The sequence below is a fragment of the Portunus trituberculatus genome, chromosome 34, assembly GCF_017591435.1.
Source record: "Portunus trituberculatus isolate SZX2019 chromosome 34, ASM1759143v1, whole genome shotgun sequence".
NCBI classification, from domain to species: Eukaryota; Metazoa; Arthropoda; class Malacostraca; order Decapoda; family Portunidae; genus Portunus; species Portunus trituberculatus.
Genome location: NC_059288.1, coordinates 8,309,317 through 8,316,816, shown reverse-complemented (window position 1 = coordinate 8,316,816; position 7,500 = coordinate 8,309,317). Strand labels below are relative to the sequence as shown.

The 7,500-nt window shown below is 41.0% G+C and overlaps 1 protein-coding gene across 2 annotated transcripts in view; it reads left to right on the top strand.

Moving 5' to 3' along the window:
- Positions 1 to 7,500, top strand: part of LOC123512688 (transcription factor Spi-B-like) — a 30,933-nt gene that overhangs the window by 5,716 nt on the left and 17,717 nt on the right. The window contains exon 2 of one of the 2 annotated variants that reach the window (XM_045269197.1): positions 7,300 to 7,336. The exons of the other annotated variant lie outside the window; for it this stretch is intronic. The gene's annotated coding sequence lies outside the window, so the exon portion shown is untranslated. The remainder of the gene's footprint in view (positions 1 to 7,299; positions 7,337 to 7,500) is intronic. 2 annotated transcript variants of the gene reach the window in all.

The following is a 7,500-nucleotide window of genomic DNA, read 5'->3' as shown; positions in this document are numbered from 1 at the left end:
TTTTAAGGGCGTTTGTTCTGTTTAGTAACATGTTAACAAAATTTATATGCTATTAACTATTAACCTCTTCAGTACCACAACACGTTTCCGTAATCATTATGCTTACTATTTGGTGATTTTATACAGCTTCAGAAACATGTGTGGGAATTAGAATAGTGAAGACTGGCTTTTAATCTTCTGACCCATCCGAATGTCAATAAAATCATCTAATCATACCAAAATTTCACGCTAAAAATATCCTTTCAAACAGCACAGAGGGTCACCAGCCTTGTACCGCACTGCTCGCCTGATGCACATACCTCATGGCCAGTTTGATTAAATTTCCGAGATGTCATAAGAAAAGAAATGAGAGAAAGATATATATATATATATATATATATATATATATATATATATATATATATATATATATATATATATATATATATATATATATATATATATATATATATATATATATATATATATATATATATATATATATATATATATATATATATATATATATATATATATATATATATATATATATATATATATATATATATATATATATATATATATATATATATATATATATATATATATATATATATATATATATATATATATATATATATATATATATATATATATATATATATATATATATATATATATATATATATATATATATATATATATATATATATATATATATATATATATATATAAAGAGAGAGAGAGAGAGAGAGAGAGAGAGAGAGAGAGAGATAGAGAGAGAGAGAGAGAGAGAGAGAGAGAGAGAGAGAGAGAGAGAGAGAGAGAGAGAGAGAGAGAGAGAGAGAGAGAGAGAGAGAGAGAGAGAGAGAGAGAGAGAGAGAGAGAGAGGTGAGTCTGATATGGCAGGAAATGACGTCACAGGTTCCAGACAAGAAGGGCTCGGAAGTCACCAATTAATAGATCGTGTGCCGAGCATGTTGGCCACAAACTTGACGGATCAGATGACGTCAAGCGGCCACCGAACGTTCTCTTATCACTCCTTCCGCCGGTACTGAAGTCACAGCATCTGGAAGTAACATTTTCTATTTCCTGATGTCTTGTTGCTTTATGTGATTCACGGCAACCGCCCGATGGTGATTTAAATCCGTGTTCAGAAACGCTTTGCTCTCTCACCACAACTATTTTCCAAGGCCACAGGGATGATTAGCGGGGTTATCAAGAGTGTTTCTTCAGTTAATAATGTAGAAATCTTGTCACTCTTCCTCTAGAACAGTAAAAAAAAACATAAAAATCGCTCCTCTCTCTCGCCACGACTATTTTCCAAGGCCACAGGGATGATAAACGGTGTTTTCAAGAGGGTTTCTCCAATTAATAATGCAGAAATGTTGCTATTCTGCTTATAGAACTGTAAAAACATCTTGAAATAATCACTCTACTCTCTCATTACGATTGTTTTCCAAGGTCACAGATGATTAGCGGGGTTTTCAGGAGGGTTTCTCCCGTTAATAATGCAGAAATCTTGCCCTTCCGCCTCTAGAACCGTAAAAACACCTTAAAACTCCTTAAAAACTCGTGTAAGCTTAGATAAATTAAGCCTTTTCAAAAAGTTGATGTGAAGCACAGAAGTATTTGAGAATACGAGCAATACACACACACATATATACACATACTTGGTCTATAAGTATAGTCATGCGTGCAGTACAAAAATAATCCTACTCTGTCTCACTCAAACCTCCTCAAAGAACCAGGGTATCGTTGTGGATTGAAGGGCGCCTCCTTTCTATCTACACTGAATACATTTTTTCGCCTATGTAGTTTACTATCGTTGACTTGCACTGAGATACGTTTGAGTACCTATATTTTTCTTTTCCTTGAGTGATTTATAGGTTGGTTTTGACATGCTAAGGAACGATCAGGACAGAGGAAACACAATTAGGTGGCTGTGGTTCACACGCCTCAAAACTCAACACTCCTTCAACACATCCTGTCTTGTGGCGTGGTGTTAACAGTAATGCGCTGGGAAAAAACGCATAGTGTGTGTGCGTGTGTGTGTGTGTGTGTGTGTGTGTGTGTGTGTGTGTGTACAAGGATGTGTTTCTACAGATATTAATAGCAATGATCTGGATTATTACGAACGTATACCTTAAAAAAGCGTGCGTCCATATGTGTGTGTGTGTGTGTGTGTGTGTGTGTGTGTGTGTGTGTGTGTATACAAGGATATGTTTCTACAGATATTAAAAGCAAATGATATAACTGTATCCTATCGAATGTTTACCTCAAAAAAAGCATGTTAGTGTTTTCCTGAACGTCATCCACCAACCCTCCATTAGTGTGTGTTTTGAAGATGAAGGAATACAGCAACGAATTAATCAAAAGTAAGGTTGAATAAAAGTCTGATTTTCCTTGCTTCAGAGTATTCCTGTGACAGAGTTTTGTCTAACAGCTAACATTGACATCACTATTACTCTCTCTCTCTCTCTCTCTCTCTCTCTCTCTCTCTCTCTCTCTCTCTCTCTCTCTCTCTCTCTCTCTCTCTCTCTCTCTCTCTCTCTCTCTCTCTCTCTCTCTCTCTCTCTCTCTCTCTCTCTATCTATCTATCTATCTATCTATCTATCTATCTATTTGTCTGTCTCTTTCTGTCCCTGTCTTCGTTCCTGTCTTTGTTCCTGTCTATGTCTATGTCTATGCCTATGTCTCTCTCTCTCTCTCTCTCTCTCTCTCTCTCTGGAAAGTGAGAAGAGGTGCGGGTGCGTCTTCGTCATAATTTACCCTGTTATCTGCGGCCGTGTTCGCTCACCGGAGTTACCTGACGGAGGGACAAAAGAGGAACGCTTCACGGTATCTCGGCCGCACTTCACCCTCGCCGCCGCGGGACTCGAAGCGGTCTCGGTTTTCCTCAATAAAAATCACAACCACACGATTCAGGTGAAGTTCTTTATTAATTTTATCACTCTCAAAATTTGGCTGGAATTTCGTATGTACATATTTATTCATTTCTCGTGCAGGTATTCGGTTTTTAAATGTTGCTGGTCTTCTTCAGCGTTGATTGAGTGATTGATTGATTGAGAGAGAGAGAGAGAGAGAGAGAGAGAGAGAGAGAGAGAGAGAGAGACCCGTAAACCGACAAGCAACCCCACATACATACACACACACACACACACACACACACACACACACACACACACACACACACACACACACACACACACACACACAAGCATAAGTTATATAGACAAACGACAGTCAGACAGACCGATGAAGACAAAGAGAAATCAGTCTTTCATTGGTTCCTTCTCCTCCTTCTCCTCCTCCTACTCCTCCTGCTCTTCCTGCTCCTCCTCCTCCTCCTCCTCCTGTTGGTGGTGTTGGTGGTGGTGTTGGTGTTTGTGGTGGTGGTGGTGGTCACAGTCTGGAATGCACGCCACAAACACAACACGAGAACAAACATCATTGCCTCGTAAACGTTTTGATGAACCTTTAATCTGAACCGCCTTGCTGAACCTTTAGTGTGTCTGTCTGTCTGTCTCTCTGAATGTTTGCCTACCTGCCTGTCTCCATGTTTGCCTGGTTGTATGTCTGTCTCAATACTTGCTTGCCTGCCTGTCTGTCTATCTCAATGTCTATCTGTCTGACTGTCTGTCTCAATGTTTGTTTGTCTGTCTGTCTGCATGCCTGTCTCAATGTTTGTTTGTCTGTCTGTCTGCGTCTGTCTGTCTCAATATTTGCCTCTTTGTCTGTCTGTCTGTCCCAATGTTTGTCTATCTGTCTGTCTATCTGTCTGTTTGTCTGTCTGTCTGTCTCAATGTTTGCCTGTTTGTCTGTCTGTCTGTCTGTGTCTCTCAATGTTTGCCTGCCTATCTGTCTCAATGTTAATTTGTGTGTCTGTCATTCCCAATATTTGCCTGTCTGTCTGTTTGTCTGTCTCTTTATCTGTCTGTCTGTCTCAGTATTTGTCTGTCTGTCTAGCTTTCCGTTTGTTTCTCTACTTGTCTGTCTACCTACCCCAATGAATTCCAGTTTACATTTGTCTGTCTGTTTGTCTGTCTATATGTGTGTGTGTGTGTGTGTGTGTGTGTGTGTGTGTGTGTGTGTGTGTGTGTGTGTGTGTGTGTGTGTGTGTGTGTGTGTGTGTGTGTGTGTGTGTGTGTGTGTGTCCTGCACCTTACTATATTTCTACTTCATATATGTTTGTCCGTTTGTCTGTGTGTGTATGTGTCCGTGATAAACCTACACACTCTCTCTCTCTCTCTCTCTCTCTCTCTCTCTCTCTCTCTCTCTCTCTCTCTCTCTCTCTCTCTCTGTGTGTGTGTGTGTGTGTGTGTGTGTGTGTGTGTGTGTGTGTCCGTTTCTTTTTTTGCTTGGTTTGTTTATTTTGATTCGTTACGTAAGTTTTATTCACCTTTTTCCTGTTCCTCCTCCTCCTCCTCCTCCTCCTCCTCCTCCTCCTCCTCCTCCTCCTCCTCCTCCTCCTCTTTCTTCTCTTAGCTTCTGTTTAGTTTTTACATTCACAATATTTTTTCCTTCTCTAAGTGTTCAGTATAGTCTCTTAATTTATATATTTGCCCTTTATTCGATTTTCTCTGGTCCTCCTCCTCCTTCTTCCTCTCTTTCAACTCCTCCTCCTCCTCCTCCTCCTCCTCCTCCTCCTCCTCCTCCTCCTCCTCCTCCTCCTCCTCCTCCTCCTCCTCCTCCTCCTCCTCCGTCTTCTCCACACTGCAGTTAAGCTCTTCTAAAATCCGCCACTTTCTCCTGCTTTTTTCATCTTTCTTTTCTTTCAAGTCCTTTTCTTTCTCTTTTGTCCTCTTCTATCCTCCTCCTCTTCCTTCTCCTCCTCCTCCTCCTCAGTACAGACGTAATAAAACAAGCATTCTCCTTATAAGCCAGCGTGCTTTCTGTTACATCCTCCACCTCCTCCTCCTCATGTTCTCCTCCTCCTCCTCTTCCCTCCCCATCCTCCTACTTCTCCTCCTTCTTTTTCCTCCTCCTTCTCCTCCTCCTCCTCTTTTTCCTCCTCCTCATAGTAATGGTAAAATGAATCGAGTCAGCCATCACTACAGCCACCTAGTTAGTGAATCAAAGTATTAAAGGGAAAAAGTCTCATGAGATGGCACAAATATCATGATTCCTCCTATTAAGCCCTTCAGTACTGGGACACATTTTTACCTTGGGGATTGTGTACGATTAGACCATTTTGTTGACATTAGGAAGGGTCTATGGAGGTCAGAAGATTAATGGCCACAGTCTTCATTATTTTAACTCCTTTAGTACTGGAACACGTTTTTATTTTAGGGTTTGTGTACGATTAGACCATTTTATTCACATTAGGAAGGGTTTATGCAGGCCAGAAGATTACTGGCCAGCGTCTTCACTATTTCAACCCCCATATGAGTTTCTGAAGCTGTCTAAAATCACCAAATAGCAAGCAGAATGAATATGAAAACGAGTCATGATACTGAAAGGGTTAAAAGTACACCTCATCTCTCTTACTTTCCTCTCAAATTCCATGTTTTTTTTTTCATGAACTATGGTATCATTTCCATTTCATTTTCCTGCTTGCTTTGATTGAAAGGTTAGGAGGAGCGAGGGAGCCTTCTTCTGTGCTATCCTGTCCCTCCGTCACTAACAGCGGGAGTATATAGAATAGTTACCCAAACCCATAAGTAGAGAACAGAACACATGGTTTATTGCTGTTTGGAGTTTCCATGAATGTCCCTTTTCGGCTTTTGCATATCCTCCTCCTCCTTTTAACCCTCCTTCCTCGTCCCCCTCCTCCCTCCTGCTCCTCCTCTCCCTCCTCCGTTTCCTCCTCCTCTACACACTGTTCATTCTTTCTCTTTCTAATTAATATCGTTAATGTACAGTGCTTTTTTTTCCTATTTCCTTTCAATTCTCTTCTTTTTCTTCCTTTATGCATCTCCTTTCGTTGACATGATAAGATACTACGATAAGATAATTACCTGCTCAGATATCAGAGAGAGAGAGAGAGAGAGAGAGAGAGAGAGAGAGAGAGAGAGAGAGAGAGAGAGAGAGAGAGAGAGAGAGTAAATAATCGTCAGCCTGAATGATGTAGCCTGAACACCTTGCCACCCTCATCATTATGGTCCTTTAGTCTTACGTGGAGGAGACAGGTGAGGCAGATAATTACTATGATCACTCGTCTTTTCTATTATTTTCCTGCTGTTACTTCTTCATCGAGTCACTTGGTTATCTGGCGGTGTAAATAGAGGAACATGTGCAGGAGATGATGACGGTTCTCTCTCTCTCGTGCTCAGAGATAACAACTGTTTCCTCGCAATGGTGGAATTTATGATACCCCGCTCTCCACCTGTGTGTGTGTGTGTGTGTGTGTGCATGTGTGTCTATATGTGTATGTGTGTGTATGTGTGTGTGTGTGTGTGTGTGTGTGTGTGTGTGTGTGTGTGTGTGTGTGTGTGTGTGTGCATGTGTGTCTATATATGTGTGTGTGTGTGTGTGTGTGTGTGTGTGTGTGTGTGTGTGATGAAAGTGTAGAAGAAATGTAATGGTAGGCTAACATTGACGCAGTTGATGTTATAACTTATCTTTATGACAAGGGAAAAATAGCACTATCCGTGTTTTATCATCTGCTAACTCCCGTGCTGGACCGAAAATACCAAGTAACTTATCAAACACTCGCCTCTCAAAGCTCGGCGCCTGCACCAGTAGTAAGCAAAGCACAAAATCAGGAATATTGCGTACTGATTCACGCCTTTACGGTCAATCTGGGTAAGTACACGAAAGACAGCAGATAATTACATCATTTACATGTACTTTTTATGTAATCTAATACGTCATTCACACACACACACACACACTCTCTCTCTCTCTCTCTCTCTCTCTCTCTCTCTCTCACTCTCACGTGAAAGGGTAAGGCGCAGGACACTCGTCGCCTTCCGTGAATCGCACCGTCCACAACAGATACCACTTACACGGAACAAGCGATACAGAGAAGCCACGCACGCCACCAACTCAGGGACTTATCTATCATCTTAGTTCATATTGGGGCGTGCACCGGGCCGCTATTCCTACTACTGATACTGCTGCTTCTACTATTACCTCTACTACTACTGCTACTACTACTACTACTACTACTACTACTACTACTACTACTACTACTACTACTACTACTACTACTACTACTACTACTACCACAGCCAAAGTTCCTCCTACCATTTTTACTATTTCAATCACCACCACCGCCATAATTGCTACTATAACTGCTACCACTTCTGATACCACTAACATTATCACCACTACTACTGCTGCTGCTGCTGCTTGCTACTACAACTCCTAATGCAGCTAAAGTCGCAACCTCATCTACTTACCACGACGAGAGGTAAGTGGCTGTTTTCCTTGTGTGTGTGTGTGTGTGTGTGTGTGTGTGTGTGTGTGTGTGTGTGTGTGTGTGTGTGTGTGTGTGTGTGTGTTTCTAAAATATGAAGGAATATAAAAAACTTAAGAAAGGCAGGAAATCAAAACAGTAGGGCAGTAACTTGAGGG